The sequence below is a fragment of the Pan troglodytes genome, chromosome 13, assembly GCF_028858775.2.
Source record: "Pan troglodytes isolate AG18354 chromosome 13, NHGRI_mPanTro3-v2.0_pri, whole genome shotgun sequence".
NCBI classification, from domain to species: domain Eukaryota; kingdom Metazoa; phylum Chordata; class Mammalia; order Primates; family Hominidae; genus Pan; species Pan troglodytes.
The window spans coordinates 92,488,306-92,506,004 of NC_072411.2; the positions used below are offsets into that span (position 1 = coordinate 92,488,306).

Here is a 17,699-nt window from a genome sequence, read left to right on the forward strand (position 1 = left end):
TACATGCTAGGTTCATAGCAAGTGTTACTTAAGTGTTATTGTATTGTAGTTGGTAATAATATGATAGTATAATCCACTGATTCCCTGTTGAAGTGCAAATATGTTGTCAAGATGGGGCAACCAAGGTTGTGAATCAGCTTGCTTATGATCTAGCAGTCAGGTTTTACTAGGAGCCTTGGAAAGGCTCACCAAGAATGACAAGGTGGTTGGGCACAGTGGCCCACACCTGTAATTCCAGTACTTTAGGAGGCTGAGGCAAATGGATCACTTGAGCCCAGGAGTTCAAGACCAGCCTGGGCAACATAGTGAGACCCTGTCTCTGCAAACAACTGAAAAGAATAGCCGAAAGTGGTGGTGTGTGCCTGTAGTCCCAGCTACTTGGGAGGTTGAGGTGGGAGGATCACTTGAGCCCAGGAGGTCAAGGCTGCAGTGAGCTGTGATTGTGCCACTGCGCTCCAGACTGGGTGGCAGAAGGAGCCCCTGTCTAAAAAAACAAAACAAAACAAAAGAATGACAAGGGTGCCAGGTTCTAGTTTCTGGGAGGAGTTTCAATCCCAGTGGAATGCTGCTAGTAGCAGCTCTGGGGAGCTAGTAGCAGCTCTGGGGAGCCCGTGGGCAGTGCTGAGTGCCTGGAGGGCTCAGGCTGGAAACTGGGCTGACAGGACTCAGACCAGTTTTGTTTCTTTCATCATTTGGCTTTGCCATAAAGGAACCATGTCACAATACCCTGAAAGGAAGAGGAAGATTCCAAAATAGTCATTCATCTTTGCACAGATCAGTGCCCTTGTAGCCTGTGTGACTGTTATAAAACTAACCTTATATATTTTTTTCATGACATTGGCTAAATGTCTAGCAGATGCTAAAGCAATCCTGATGGAAAAAAAAAAAATCTATGGGAATTGACCTCGCACACTGTGTCTCTGGAAAAACTCTATCCTGGAAGAAGCTGGGGGTTGAACTGAATGTTTGAGTGCGGTGTGTGAATACCTAGATTCTAACGCTCTTTTACAGTAGTTTCCCTGTGTCTATACTGGTCATAATTGCAGCAGTATGTTAGAGTCCAGCTCTGGGACTCACATTTCCCAAAGCCATTGAGAATGTTGGCCAATAACAGTTGACAAGACAGAGCTGGCTGCAAGGGTTTGAAAAGTTGATTTCCCTGCTTCGCAGCTTCAGCCCTCATCACTAGGCAACACTGAGTTATGATGGCCATGGCACAAGGAAGAGTGTCCCTTCTGTGGTATCCAGGGACTATTTCCTCTCCATCACTGATAATTATGTCACTGCTATGTTATAGCACACATTCTTATCATGTTTGTAAATCTAACCTTTGGCAATTATTCCAAATAATGTATTCGATCTCAGGGTTTCTTTCTTCAAAAGTTGAATCCATTTTCATACTCTCATATATTTGCAGATAACTCAATATATGTTTGAGCAGTTTTAATTCAAATACATAATGAAGAAAGCTATCAGTTTTAATAAGAATGATTTCATTGCCTCTCATCAATAATTCAGAAATACCTGCTATTTGAATGACTCAGTGTAGGTACTGGTAGCATAGCTTTCCAGGTTTTAGAAGTCTGTGTTATATTTTCACAATAGTTGTATTGATTACTATCATTAGACTGTGCCAGGTGAGAAGACTTCTGCTTTCCTAAAAAGTAAACAAAGCCTTCCTTATCTGATTAGGATGAACTGCAAACCTGCACTAGAGAATATTTCCCAGAAAAGATCATAAAGTTAATTCTGTATATAATTTGAAATGTCTTCTTAACTCTATATTTTCAAGTTTCTTTTTTTAAAAAAGCATTAAGACTCAGACATTAAAAACAAAATATTAACTGAATTGATTCATGTTCATTGCCCACTGTCTTAGTTTGCTCAGGTTGCTATAACAAAATACCATATATAGACAGGGTTGCTTGAACCACAGTTTATTTCTCACAGTTCTGGAGACTGAGAAGTCCAACATCAAGGTGCAAGTAGACTCTGTTCCTGTTGAGGGCCCTCTTCCTGGCTACTAGATAGCCACCTTCTTGCTATGTGGGTAGAGAGAGAGTTGCCTCCTCTTATAAGGGCATTAATCCCATCAAAAAGGTCCTATCTCATGACCTCTTCTCAACCTAATTACCTCCAAACGGGGCTACCTCCAAATACCATCATATTGGGGTTTAGGGCTTCAACTTACTAATTTTGGAGGGGCTGTAGACATTTAGCCCATATCAATCTCTCAATAAACAAAATCTCCTTTCACTTTATAAACAGATTGTCTCATCCAGCATATAAATATTTTTACTACTCTTTGTACTTGTTTTGTCATTCCTTATGACAAATTAAATATAATCCACTTCAGCCAAAGATGCCCTACATTGGGATATACTTGTTTTTGGTTTCTTTTTGTCCCTGATCCTGTGATTACACTTTATTTATTATGCTTTATTTCATAACTGTGTTTATAATGTGACTTCTCCATGTTTTGGTTCCTTTTTACCAAAATCTGAATATGACCTGAAAATATTGAGTAAAAAAAAATAATGACCTGAGTTTAACAGTTTTGTTTGTCTTTTAAGATTTGAAATTCATATAAAAGTTACTGTCTATGACATTTATATATGGGATACTGAATGTCATATTACAGAAACATTTCCATAACGACTTTGTATTTGTTGATACTGTGAGAACTACTTAACATCTGGACTTATGTAACCAGAGAAACCTTGTGTAACCTTATGATACTCAAAAGTCATTTGCATATGGTGGAGAGGAAATAATATTTTGGGAGAAAGTCACTCATCAAGGTTTACATCAATATCTTAATGTAAGATATTTCCATTTTTGAATTAGCATATGGGCATCAGTTCTTCATAATCACTTGGACAATTCAGGAAATTATGCCCATTAAAGAGGACTTTGTGTCCTTCTCTGATCTACCTGGGGAAGATTCAGCAGATGATTTATGTAGAATAATTAATTAAAGTTCACTCTAAGGCCCCTGATTAGAATTGATGTGGAAGGACATTCTGTACAACTCTGAAAAATGTTTAGTCAGTGATAGAAGGGTGTTAGTAGTTGGCTTTAATGTCGTTTGTAAAGACAAAATCCACATGACTCCATATTTCTTTCTCAGTTTTTATTTTTAAAGTGAGAGTTATGGATGTATGAAGTTAAAAAAATGAACATGTTTACAAGGTTTGTTACAAACCAAAACAAAATAACAGACTTCTGTGCTCTTTTTATTTCTCTTCCCAGAGGCAACTACTTTTTCTGCAATTATTTTGATATTCACCTATTTATTTATTTGAGACAGTTCTCACCCTGTCACCCAGGCTGAGTGCAGTGGTATGATCATAGCTCACCGTCCTGGGCACCTCAGCCTCCCAAGTAGCTGGGACTGTAAGCATGTACCACCATACCTGGCTAACTTAAAAAAAAATTTTTTTTTAAAGATGGCATCTCGCTATGTTGCCCAGAACTCCTGACTTTAATTGATCCTCTTGCCTTGGCCTCCCAAAATAGTAGGATTATCACCTGTATGTCTTTAAATAAAATTCTTGTATCTGTATTTCTTGACTTTAATTTTATTTAAAGACACTAGATAATATCTAGTGTCTTCCCACTATGGAAGAAACCGAGTTAACTCTCTCTTCTGCTCCTGACTGTCTAATGAGAAAGCCTAACTTTCTCATTTCTCTGACTTCCCAATGTAGCTATAAGGCAATTTTGGTTAGTTCAGTATTCATGTTTGTATTTGTATGACTGTGTAATCATAACAGAGACATGTAGTAAACTGCATTTTTTCTTTTTCTGTGCAACTCTTTGTTTTCTTGTAGTGTTCTGTTTATTTAACTTTCTCTGTATTTATCAGTTATTCATCCTTGAATGTTTCACCAGCCATCTAAATTTCCTCTTAGGACATTCAGGTGTATTGGTATTCTACCAGTGTCATTTTTCTGACGGTCTCTCCTGAAACCTTCAGTCCTATTCCCACTAGACTGGTTGCCCTTGTGTCTGGTGCAAAGTTGTCATCCTGGGATCTCCAGTTCTGTCATCCCTGTATTCCTATTGCTTCTCTCCCATGTTAGATCTCTTATTTCCTGTATCCCATGTCTGTCTTTCGCTTGATTTATCCTTTTGTTCTGGTGGAACACAACCTGAGAAAGGGTACATAAGAGATAAATTTTGTGAGAAATTGCATGTGTAAAATGTCTTTATTTCACCCATAAACTCAAGTAATAATTTGGCTACATATAGATTGTGATGATGTTGTTGAGATATCTGAAGCCATTCTCATTCCTGATGCTTATTATGTGAAATATTTTATACTCTGAAAGTTTGTAAGGTAATTCGTTTGTCCCAGTGTTCTGAAATGTTGATGATGTGCTTTGGCTTGTGTCTATTTTTATTCATTGTGTTAGGTACTAGGTGGGTCATTTCACTCAGACAACTCTTATCTTTCAGTTTTGAGGCATTTTCTTGAAATTTTAAAGTTTTCTTCCCTTAATTTTTTTCTGTTCTTCCTTCTTGGAGTTATTATTTTCTAGATGTTTGACTTCCTGGGAGATGCTATATCTGTCTCATTTTTTCTCTCCTACTTTCATCTTTTTTTTTTTTCTTCATATTAAGTTCTTTTGTTGTAGAATACTGTAGTTCAGTGAGTTTTTACAAAGTCAACACTTCATGAAATAAAGCCCTAAATAAGAAAATACATTATCAGCACCCCAAAATTCCTTCTAGTCACTATCTCCCTTAAGGGTAACCCCTATCCTAACTTCTTTTAAACTTTATTTTGAGATCATTGTGGATTCACATGTAGTTGTTAGAAATAATAGAGCAATGTCCCATGTATCCTGTACCCTCTGACTTTTCCCCAGTGATAACATCTTGCAAAACTATAGCATGATAGCACCATTGACATTGAGGCAGTCAAGATACAGAACATTTCTCTCTGTCGCCGCCAAGGTCCCTCATGTTGCCCTTGTATAGCCACCTCTACTTCCCTCCTGTCCCCACTCTCTAGTGAATTCCTGGCAATCACCTGTCTGTCTCTATTTCAATGATTTTGTCATTTCAAGAATGTTATATGAATAGAATCATACAGTATGTAATGTTTTGAGATAGGATTTTTTCATTCTATAATTATCTGGAAATTTATCCAGGTTATTGCATGTATCAATCGTTTGCTTTTTATTGCTGCATAATATCCCATAGTGAAGCTGTAGTACAATTTATTTAATTAGTCCTTCCATCCTTTGAAGGGCTTTTGGGTTGTCTCCACTTTTTGGCTATTATGAAGAAAGCTGCTATAAACATTTATGCATGGGTTTCTGTGTGAAAATAAGTTTTCATTTATCTGGAATAAATTCCCAGAAGTGTAATTACTGGGTTTTATGGTAATCATGTATTTAGTTTTATTAGAAACTGCTAAACTGCTTTCTAGAGTGGTGTACCATTTTACATCCCCACCCACAGTATATGAGTAATTTGGTAGTTGTGCCTCCTTATCAGAATTCAGTGTTATCCCTATTTTTATTTTAACCATTCTTATAGACGTGTAGTGATATAGCATCATGGTTTTAATTTACATTTCCCTAATCATTAATGATGTTGAACATCTTTTCATTTGTATCTATGCATTTATATATCCTGTCTATCCTCTTCAGTGAAATGTCCCTTCACGTCTTTTGTCCATTTTCTAATTGGATTGTTTGTTGAGTTTGGAGAATTCTTTACATATTCTAGAAACTAATCCTTCGCTGGATTTGTGGTTTCCAAGTATTTTCTCACAGTCTGTAGCTTGTGTTTTCATCCTCTTTGCAGGGTCTTTTAAAGAGCAAAAGTTTTAAATTTTAATGAAGTCTAACATTAGTTTTTCCTTTTATGGATCATGTTATTGGTGTCAAGTCTAAAAACTCTGCCTAGCACTAGACGCTAAAGATTTTCTTCTTCTTTTTTTTTTTCTAAATGTTTTATAGTTTCAAATTGTATAGTTAATGATCCATTTTGAGTTAATATTTGTATAAGGTATAAGACTTAGTTTGAGGTTATTTATTTTATTTTTTTCAGACAGAGTTTCACTCTTATTGCCCAGGCTGGGGTGCAATGGCTCTGTCTTGGCTCACTGCAACCTCCGCCTCCCAGGTTCAAGTGATTCTCCTGCCTCAGCCTCCCGAGTAGCTGGGATTACAGGCACATGACACCATGCCCAGCTAATTTTGTATTTTTAGTAGAGATGAGGTTTCTCCATGTTGGTCAGGATGGTCTCGAACTCCTGACCTCAGGTGATCCGTCCACCTCGGCCACCAAAGTGCTGGGATTACAGGCGTGAGCCACTGCGCCTGGCCGAGTTTCATTATTTTTGCCCATGGATGTCTAATTACCTCAGCACCATTTGTTGAAAGGTTACCTTTCCACCATTGAATTTTTTTTGCATCTTTGTTAAAAAACAGTTGGGCATATTTGGGTGGATTTGTTCTGGGTTCTGTATTCTGTTACATTGATCTATGTGTCTGTCCTTCTGCTAATACCACACGGTCTTAATGCACAGCTATATGATCTTTTTCAAAACTGCTTTAGCTATTCGTTTCTTTCCTTTTCTGTATAAATTTTAAAATCTTGTCTATATCTACAAAAATATGTTGCTGAGATTTTGATAGGAGTTGTGTTAAACCTGTATATCAATTTGAGGAGAATTGAAATTCATAAACATGGATCCATTTATTTAGCTTTTTGATTTCTTTCATCAGCATTTTATGGTTTTCAGCATAAGGCCTTGTACACATTTTTAAAATTTATACCCAAGTGTTTCTTTTTTAAGCAGCTGTAAATGGTATTATAATTTTGGTGTCCACGTGTTCATTGCTAGTATACAGAAATACAATTAATTATTGTATGCTTATCTTGTATCCTGTGAACTTGCTGAACTCACTTATTAGTTCTAGAAGTTTATTTATAGGTTTCTTGGGATTTTCTACCTAGTCATGTTAACTGCAAATAGGGACAGTTTCTTTGTTTTTGATCTGTATGTCTTTTGTTTTCTTTTATTTCCTATTGCACTGGTGAGAACTTCCAGCATTGTGTTGCATAAGAATGATGAGAACAGACAGTCTTGCCTTGTTCCCTATCTTAGAGAAAAAGCATTCAGTCTTTCACCATTAAGTGCAGTGTTACCCATGGGTTTCCGTAGGTGATCTTTATCAAATTGAGAACATTCTCCTCTGTTCTTAGTTTTCTGAGACTTTTACCTCAGAACCTATTTTCTGAGACTTTTTCAAATGTTTATTTTATCAAGTGTTTTTCTGCATTGATTGGTAAGCTGAAGTAATTTTTCTTCTTTAGCTTATTAACATGGTAGATTGAATTGACTGACTTTGAAATATTGCATCAGCCTTGTATTTTCGGAATCAACCACACTTTGTCATGTTGTATAATTCTTTTTATATGTTGCTAAATTCTCTTTTCTAATATTTTCTTAAGGGTTCTTGTATCTAGATTTACCAGGGATATTAGTAGTTTTCTGTTTTTTTGGACAGTCTTTTTTCTGGATATAGCATTCTGCATTGACAATTCTTTTCTTTTAGCACTTAAAAAAAAAATTGTGCCACTTCCAGTGTCCATGGTTTCTCAGAAATCTGCTATCATTTCCATTGTTTTTCTCCCATTGGTAAGTTGTTTCTCTCTGCTTTCAAAATTTTTTTCCTTGCCTTTAGTTTTTAGAAGTTTGACTGATGTGTTTTGGTGTGGGCATTTTGTTTTAGGTTTATCCTGTTGGGATTGCTCAGCTTCTGGAATCTGTAGGTTTATGTCTTTTGCCAATTTGAGAAGTTTTTAGCCTTTACTTCTTTGACAACTTTTTCAGTCCCTTTTTTTCTCCTCACCTTCCAGGACTATGATGACATGAACATTAGATCTTTAGTTACAGTCCCATAGGTCCTTAAGGCTCTTTCACTTTATTTTCTCTCTGTTCAGATTGTGTAATTCCTATTGTTCTGTATCCCAATTCACTCATTAATCCCTCTGTCCCCTTTATTCTGCTTTATTAAGTGTATCCATTAAGATTTATTTTTGTGGTTGTATTTTCCAGTTCTAAGTTTTCCATTTTTTCTTCCATTTATTTGCTGAGACTTTCTGTTTTTTTGTTTTGTTTCAAGCATGTTTATAATTGCCTATCTAAGCATTTTTAGGATGGCTTTTAAAAAATATTTTAAATTCAGGGGATACAATGCATGTTTGTTACATGGGTATATTGTGTAGTTGTGGGGATTGGGCTTCTGCTGTACCCATCACCCAAATATTGAACATTGTACACAACAGGCAACTTTTCAGCCCTCATCCCCCTCCCATTCTCCCCACTTTTGGAGTCCCCAGTGTCTATTATTTCCAAATGATGGTTGTTTTCAAAATGGTTGTCATTCCTGTCATCTCAATGTTGGCATCCATTGATTGCCTTTCTCCATTCAGTTTGAGATCTTCCTGGTTCTTGGTGTGACGAATGATTTTTTATTGAAAGCAAGATGTTTTGGGTATTATTTTATGAGACTGTGGATCTTATTTAGACCTTCTGCTTTAGCTGACTTTTTCTGAAACTGCTCTGGCAAGAGAAGGGAGGATGCTGCTTTATTACTGCCAGCTGGAGGTAGAAGTCCAAGTTCCTCACTCAGCCTCTTTGGATACCTGAAGGTGAAAGACTTTTCATTACTGTGAAGTGGAGATGGGCATTTCAGCTCCCCAGCAGGCCTCCTCACATGGCCTTCAGTGACACCCATTGAGAGTGAGGGGTGGACCTCCTTACTGCTGGCCAGTGGTGAAAGTCCTGATTCTCTACTGTAACTCCTGACATCACCCCAGTGGGGAAAGGTAAGGGTGCCTTGTTACCAACAGGTGGGTTGGCAGTCCAGGCTTCCCATGTAATCTCCGCTGATACTGTGGCCTCATTACTGCCTAGCAGGGATGAAAGTCCTTGCTCCTTTATCTTCTCTGATCCCACCTTAGTTGAGGGGTTGGGGGTTCCCCATTATAGCCTGGTGAGGGCAGAATTGTAGGCTCCCTGCTCATCCTTTGATGGTGTGGGCAGGAGTGGGAATAGGGTTATGGTCATTTTTTCTGTGGTATTTGGCTGCAGTCGAAGTTATCTAAAGTTCTGTGTCTTTCTAGACTGCCCCTTTCCTGGTTCATTAGATAGCAAGCAGGCACTTGTTAGGGCTTTTTGTTTGCACCTATCTTCACCCATCAGTATTTCTTGGTTCTTCAGCTCCACTCATACTTGTGTTGTTACTTGGGTACCAAGGTCCATAGCTGGTCTGCCTTTTTTTGTCTATCTTTCAGAGTCTTCTATGTTTACTTTAAATATTATTGTCTAGGGTTTTTAGTTGTACTTAGCAGAAGTGATAGAGAAAATTGTGTCTACTCCATCTTCTTGGAAGAGAAGTCTACCACTTTTTTTTTTCTTTTTTTTTTTGAGACAGAGTTTCACTCTTGTCACCCAGGCTAGAGTGTAATGGCACAATCTTGGCTCACTGCAATCCCCACCTCCTGGGTTCAAGCGATTCTCCTGTCTCAGCCTCCTGAGTAGCTGGGCTTACAGGTGCCTGCCACAATGCCCAGCTAATTTTTGTATTTTTAGTAGAGATGGGGTTTCACCATGTTGATCAGACTGGTCTCGAACTCCTGACCTCAGGTGATCCACTTGCCTCAGCCTCCCAAAGTGCTGGGATTACAGGCGTGAGCCACTGTGCCCTGCCATGTCTACCACTTTTAATACCATAACTTAGTTTTGCCTGCTTATTATTTTTCCATAAGTGGAATCATGTGTTCAGTGATCTTTTGTTTCCTGCTTCTCTTAGTCCATATTATGTTTGTGAGATTCATCCTTGTCACTGCATGTAGTTGTGGTTTGTTCATTTTTACTGTTGCACAGTATTTCTTTGGATGGAAATACTACAATTTATGTATCTGCTGTAGACAGGTTGCTCCCAGTTTTGAGCCATTAAAATTATTCTGCAGTGAACATGTTTATAGATGTCTTTCGGTGAATATACATATCTTTTGGTTGTCATAGGGTCTTACACTCAGGATTAGTAGCTATTCCCAGTTTTTAAAGTAGTGTATCAATTTACAGTCCCACCAGCAATCTATGAGAGTTCTAGTTGCTCCACATCCTCATCAACATTTGATATTACAGGTTGAGCATCCCTTATTTAAAATGCTTGGGACCAGGAGTATTTTGGATTTAGAATTTTTTCAAATTTTAGAATATTTGTTTTATACTTACCTGTTCAGCCTTCTAAATCCAAAAATCAAAAATGCTACAATGTGCATTTCCTTCGAGTATCATGTTGGCACTCAAACATTTAGAGATGCTTATTTATTTATTTATTTATTGAGACAGAGTTGCACTCTTTCACCCATGCTGGAGGGCAGTGGTGCTATCTCAGCTCACTGCAACCCTGCTTCCTGGGTTCAAGTGATTCTCCTGCCTCAGCCCCCCGAGTAGCTGGGATTACAGGCATCTGCCACCATGCCTGGCTAATTTTTTAAGTTTTAATAGAGATGGGGTTTTGCCACGTTGGCCAGGCTGGTCTTAAACTCCTGGCCTCAAGTGATCCACCTCCCTCGGCCTCTCAAAGTGCTGGGATTACAGGTGTGAGCCACCATGCCCGGCCTCAATCTTTTTTATTTCAGCCATTTTTAGAGTATGTTACATTATTGTATTCTGGTTTTAATGCTTTCACTGGCGATTAATCAAGTTGATCATCTTTTTACATATTTATTGGCCATTTGTATAGGCTCTTTTGTGAGGTGCCTATTCAAGCTTTTTGCTTATTTTTCCTATTGGGTTACCTGATATTTTCCTACTGATTTTTTTCTATTGATTTTAAAGAATAAATTTTTATATATCTGTATAATTCTTTTGTTACGTGTGTGTGTGTGTGTGTGTGTGTGTGTGTGTATACATATATCACCAAAATATCTTCTCTCACTCTTTGACTTGCCATTTCAATCTTTAATGGTAGCTTATGAACAGAAATTCTTTTTTTTTTTTTTTGAGATGGAGTCTCACTCTGTCGCCCAGGCTGGAGTACAGTGGTGCAACCTCGGCTCACTGCAACCTCCGTCTCCTGGGTTCAAGCGATTCTCCTGCCTCAGCCTCCCAAGCAGCTGGGATTACAGGCACCCACCACCATGCCCAGCTAATTTTTGTATTTTTTAAGTAAAGACGGGGTTTCATCATGTTGGCCAGCCTGGTTTCGAACTCTTGATCTCAGGTGATCCTCCCAAAGTGCTGGGATTACAGGTATGAGCTACTGCCCCTAGCCAGAAATTCTTAATTTTAATGTAGTTCAATTATTTTTTCTTTAATGTTTAATATACTCTGTGTCTTATTTAGTAAATATTTTCCTATCTATAAATCTTTAAGATATTTTTCTATGTTTTCTTCTAAAAGCTATGTTATTTAATCTTTGACTTTTAAATCTATAATCTACCTGGAATTCATTTTTGTATATGATGTGAGATACATATATCTGTGTATTGTTGCTCTTGTTCTTTTTTTTTCTTTATTATGCTTTAAGTTCTAGGGTACATGTGTACAATGTGCAGATTTGATACATATGTATACATGTGCCATGTTGGTGTGCTGCACCCATTAACTCGTCATTTACATTAGGTATATCTCCTAATGCTATCCCTCCCCGAGCCCCCCACCCCCCAACAGGCCCCAGTGTGTGATGTTCCCTGCCCTATGTCCAAGTGTTCTCATTGTTCAATTCCCACCTATAAGTGAGAACATGTGGTGTTTGGTTTTCTGTCCTTGTGATAGTTTGCTGAGAATGATGGTTTCCAGCTTCATCCATGTCCCTGCAAAGGACATGAACGCATCCTTTTTATGGCTGCATAGTATTCTGTGGTGTATATGTGCCACATTTTCTTTCTTTTTTTTTTTCCATAGTCCTCATTCTTTTTTTTTTTTTTTTTTTAATTGATCATTCTTGGGTGTTTCTCGCAGAGGGGGATTTGGCAGGGTCATAGGACAATAGTGGAGGGAAGGTCAGCAGATAAACAAGTGAACAAAGGTCTCTGGTTTTCCTAGGCAGAGGACCCTGCGGCCTTCCGCAGTGTTTGTGTCCCTGGGTACTTGAGATTAGGGAGTGGTGATGACTCTTAAGGAGCATGCTGCCTTCAAGCATCTGTTTAACAAAGCACATCTTGCACCGCCCTTAATCCATTTAACCCTGAGTGGACACAGCACATGTTTCAGAGAGCACAGGGTTGGGGGTAAGGTCACAGATCAACAGGATCCCAAGGCAGAAGAATTTTTCTTAGTACAGAACAAAATGAAAAGTCTCCCATGTCTGCTTCTTTCTACACAGACACAGCAACCATCTGATTTCTCAATCTTTTCCCCACCTTTCCCCCTTTTCTATTCCACAAAACCGCCATTGTCATCATGGCCCGTTCTCAATGAGCTGTTGGGTACACCTCCCAGACGGGGTGGTGGCCAGGCAGAGGGGCTCCTCACTTCCCAGAAGGGGCGGCCGGGCGGGCAGAGGCGCCCCCCCACCTCCCTCCTGGATGGGGCGGCCGGGCGGGGGCTGACCCCCCACCTCCCTCCCTGGCGGGGCGGCCGGCCGGGCGGGGGCTGACCCCCCACCTCCCTCCCTGGTGGGGCGGCCAGCCGGGCGGGGGCTGACCCCCACCCCCCTCCTGGACGGGGCGGCTGCCGGGTGGAGACGCTCCTCACTTCCCAGATGGGGTGGCTGCCGGGCGGAGGGGCTCCTCACTTCTCAGATGGGGCGGCTGCCGGGTGAAGGGGCTCCTCACTTCTCAGATGGGGCGGCCGGGCAGAGACGCTCCTCACCTCCCAGACGGGGTTGCGGCCGGGCAGAGGCACTCCTCACATCCCAGACGGGGCGGCGGGGCAGAGGCGCTCCCCACATCTCAGACGATGGGCAGCTGGGCAGAGACGCTCCTCACTTCCCAGATGGGATGGCGGCCGGGAAGAGGCGCTCTTCACTTCCTAGACTGGGCAGCCAGGCAGAGGGGCTCCTCGCATCCCAGACGATGGGCGGCCAGGCAGAGACGCTCCTCACTTCCCAGACGGGGTGGCGGCCGGGCAGAGGCTGCAATCTCAGCACTTTGGGAGGCCAAGGCAGGCGGCTGGGAGGTGGAGGTTGTAGCCAGCTGAGATCACCCCACTGCACTCCAGCCTGGGCACCATTGATCACTGAGTAAACGAGACTCCATCTGCAATCCCGGCACCTCGGGAGGCCGAGGCTGGCGGATCACTCGCGGTTAGGAGCTGGAGACCAGCCCGGCCAACACAGCGAAACCCCGTCTCCACCAAAAACGAAAACCAGTCAGGTGTGGCGGCGCGCGCCTGCAATCGCAGGCACTTGGCAGGCTGAGGCAGGAGAATCAGGCAGGGAGGTTGCAGTGAGCTGAGATGGCAGCAGTACAGTCCAGCTTCGGCTCGGCATCAGAGGGAGACTGTGGAAAGAGAGGGAGAGGGAGACCGTGGGGAGAGGGAGGGAGAGGGAGAGGGAGCATGAGCATCTTGTTCTTTATTTTCCTAAGAAATTGCCTTAAATTTTTCTTTCATATCATCTCAATTTTTCATTTATGCTATAATACTTATAAATTCCAGAGCTTTTTATTCAAGTATTCCTTTTATCTGTCCATCCTTTTTCTTTAAAAATATACATTATTCTGGTATTGTTTCATAGTTGCATAATCTTCTCTTATTTCTGAAGATAATCATATATTCAAAAGTATTTTCCTTTTTACTTGGCTTCTGATTTATCTGGACTGATAGTGTTTCCTGTTTTGGTTCTGTTTTTCATGTAACAGACTTTCCTCAAATGTCTTATAATCCTTGGTAATTACTCATATTTAGTGGAAGGTCATGATAACTCTGAGTTCCTGTGTAGGGTCATTGGGTTGTGTTGTTTAGTTGGAGAGGTTTCAATATAAGCATCTAGAAGTCATTCCTCTTAGGCTAACCAGATTTTCTAGAGAAGAGGCTTTAACTTTCCTGCCTAGAGGATGGAAGTCTTGCCAGCCTCTGGGAACCTCCTGAAGAAAGTGGGATGGGGAAAGGGGCCAAGGCTCAGAATCCAGGATGTGTATGTTCACTTGATGCCCTGCTTTCAGCATGGCACCGTTTACAACTCTGCTTGGTGCTCTATGGCCAGAAAACCTCGTGTTTCTTGTTTGTTTTTGTTTTTTGAGACAGAGTCTTGCTCCGTCACCCAGGCTGGAGAATGCAGTGGCGTGATCTCAGCTCACTGCAACCTCCGGCTCCTGGGTTCAAGTGATTCTCTTGCCTCAGCCTCTAAAGTAGCTGAGATTACAGGCACCTGCCACCATGCCTGGCTAATTTTTGTATTTTTAGTGGAGACAGGGTTTTGCCAAGTTGGCCAGGCTGCTCTCGAACTCCTGACCTCAAATGATCCACCCACCTCAACCTCCTAAAGTGCTTGAATTACAGGCGTGAGCCACCGCACCTGGCCAAAACCTCTGTGTTTTACTTTCCAGAGGAAAATAACCTGCATTTGTTTGGGGTTTAGACTTTCAGTCAGCTCTATTTGAGCACCTCCCCAACCCCTGCCACCCCCGCCCCCCAACACACACACACACTCTCTCTCTCTCTTTCACTCACTTACTCACACATACACTCTTTCTCTTACTTGCATATAAATCTAATATAGCTAACTCATGAGCCTTTCAGGGATTCCGAGTAGTCAATTTTATTAGTTCTTGGCTTTCCCTATAATCAACCAAGGTTTTAGTTTTCTCAGATCTACCAAGTCTTTTACCAATTGTTTACTTTCTGCTTTCCGTAATTTTATTTTATTGCTATTATGTGCCCTTTAATCTTTCTAGCTTGAATTATGACTTTTACATTGTGTGTGTATGTTTGGGTGTGTGTGTGTTTATTGTCATTTTAGTGGGTTCAGGAAAGGATTCAAACTACATGTGTTTAATCTGCTCTCTTTACCCAGAAGTATCACATAATTTTATACATTTGAAACACAAGAAATGTTTCTTTGAATTTTGAGCTCAGGAATTAAATTAATTTAGAAAATAGATTTGAGGGCAAATTATTTTTTCTTTTCAGACGATGAAATGGAATTGGAGCCGCTGAGCTGGATAGGTGAAGGCACTAATGATGAAGGAAAAATAGGTATAGAACATTAAAGAAAGTCATGTATAGCTAAGCAGCAAAAGATTGGATTTTGCTTAACCTTCACATTTTCTAAAAGGAAAAAAATGTTTTTCTTTCACTATTAAGAAAAACCTGATTTGGAAACTAAATAGAGGTGGTGGCCATATACATTGTGAATATAGTAAATACCTCTGAATTGTTCACTTTCAAAATGGTTAATTTTGTGTTATGTGAATTTCACTTCAGTTAAATTTTTTTTAACCTAAAAAACCGACATGAACATTTTCAAAGCTTACAGCTACATTGACATCTGGCTTTTGGGGATAACAGATAAATTGACTCCTTACACAGGTCTCCTTAAGTTGTGTTCCATTGTCTACCTAGGAGCTTTGTAGAGATTAAAAAATGCTTACAAGTATAATTTTAGAAGGTTTTTCAGAATGTTATTCATTTTGGGAAAACAAAGAGCAAGATCTGTTCCAAGGGGTGGCAAGTGAAACTGATATTTTTCTCTAGTAAAGAAAGTGAAAGGAGGCAGGGTGCAGTGGTTCACGCCTGTAATCCCAGCACTTTGGGAGGCTGAGGCAAGAGGATCACTTGAGCCCAGGAGTTGGAGAACAGCCTGGGCAACATGGCAAAAACCCCATCTCTAAAAAAATTAGTTGGGCATGGTGGCACACATCTGTAGTCCTAGCTACTCAGGAGACTGAGGTGGAAGGATTGCTTGAGACCGGGAGGTTGAGGCTGCAGTGCCATAATTACACCACTGCACTCCAGCCTGGGTGACAGAGTAAGACCCTGTCTCTCAAAAAAAGAAAAAAAGAAAAAAAAAGAAAAGAAAAGAAGGTGAAAGGAATTAACACATATTTAATGTATATACTTCCTACCATCAGAATCTGTTCATTGGAACAACATAATTCTTGATGCACACAAGACCTTTTGACACTTTAATCATTCAATCTTTAATAGAAGAAAGGGAAATTCTGATGGGATGCTGGCACAGTTCCTATAAATTTATATAAATGTATATTGCTAATATCGTATATGAAAAACATTTATTTATTTTATTTTATTTATTTTTTTGAGACGGAGTCTCGCTCTGTTGCCAGGCTGGAGTGCAGTGGCGCAATCTCAGCTCACTGCAACCTCCGCCTCCCGGGTTCGAGCAATTCGCCTGCCTCAGCTTCCCAAGCAGCTGGGACTACATGCGTGCCACCAGGCCCAGCTAATTTTTGTACTTTTAGTAGAAACGGGGTTTCACCATGTTGGCCAGGATGGTCTCAATCTCCTGAACTCATGATCCGCCCCCCTCAGCCTCCCAAAGTGCTGGGATTACAGGTGTGAGCCACCGCGCCCGGCCAAAACACTGTTTTTCAAAAAAGTTTACTGGCATCTTATCTAAAATGTGTTATTTTTCAGTTTAGTGTGTCTTAGAGCAGGGTTCCCCAACCCCTGGGCCATGGACCGCTACCACTCCGTGGCCTGTTAGGAAATGGGCCGCACAGCAAGAGCGGGCCAGCAAGCATTATCACATGAGCTCTTCCTCCTGTCAGATCAGCAGAGGCATTAGATTTGCATAGGAGCATGAACGCTATTGTGAACTGTGCATGCGAGGGATGTAGGTTGTGTGCTCCTTATGAGAACCTAAGAATCACCCTGATGATCTGAAGTGGAGCAGTTCATCCCAAAACCAACCCCCCTCTCCATCTGAGGAAAAATTATCTTCCATGAAACCAGTCCCTGGTGCCAAAATGGTTGGGGACTACCATCGTAGAGAGCATGTGTCCTGAAGCCATAATATCAGGGTTCAAATCCTGGCACTGCCTCTTATTAGTTAAACCTGCCATGCCTCATTCTTCTCATCTGTAAAATGGACAAGATAATAGGGCTATTGTGATTAATATGAATGAATACATGTAAAGATCTTTTAATGTTATCTGATACAGAGTGCTAAATAAGTATTATCTGCTCTTTTTTCTTGCCATTTTCTTAAACTGCTATCTATAAAGCACATCTGGAGAACTGTACATAATATATGCAATGTGAAGACTGCTTCATTACCAGGGTATCTTTGTCATGGCTCCAGTGAGCACTATAGTTGCAACAATGCCATCGGCTTCCTCTTTCTCATTACATTTGTGGTTGTGGTTAAGTGCAACCTATTTTTCCTTAGAAACAGAATGGTTTTGCTACCTTTATTTTCTAAAGAATCCTAGACTTCATAATGTAGTGGATTTGTTTGAACAGTAAAATCAAGAAACTATAAACAGTGTTTATTTTCAACTCTCTGTGTTTGGTTTAGACATAATCCCTATTATTTGTACATTTTCCCTGGGAATCAATGAAAAGACTGGGAATGAATCTGAGCTGTAAACCTGCCATTGGAAGATGTAATTAGTCAGTCAGTGGCCATAAAGAGTATTCGATTTTTTTAAAAGCTATTTTTCCTTACAGGTATTGTGTGGCTGCAAGTGATAAATGATGAGAATTCTTTCTTGCAATTATTATTTTAGTTTGTAACTGCTTAATTTCCTGC

At 40.3% G+C, this 17,699-nt stretch overlaps 1 protein-coding gene across 5 annotated transcripts in view; it reads left to right on the plus strand.

The window, feature by feature from the left end:
• MFSD6 (major facilitator superfamily domain containing 6) overlaps positions 1 to 17,699 on the plus strand; it is a 92,746-nt gene that overhangs the window by 10,140 nt on the left and 64,907 nt on the right. The window contains exon 1 of one of the 5 annotated variants that reach the window (XM_063791381.1): positions 8,575 to 8,856. The exons of the other annotated variants lie outside the window; for them this stretch is intronic. The gene's annotated coding sequence lies outside the window, so the exon portion shown is untranslated. Of the gene's footprint in view, positions 1 to 8,574; positions 8,857 to 17,699 lie in introns of those variants that run through there. 5 annotated transcript variants of the gene reach the window in all.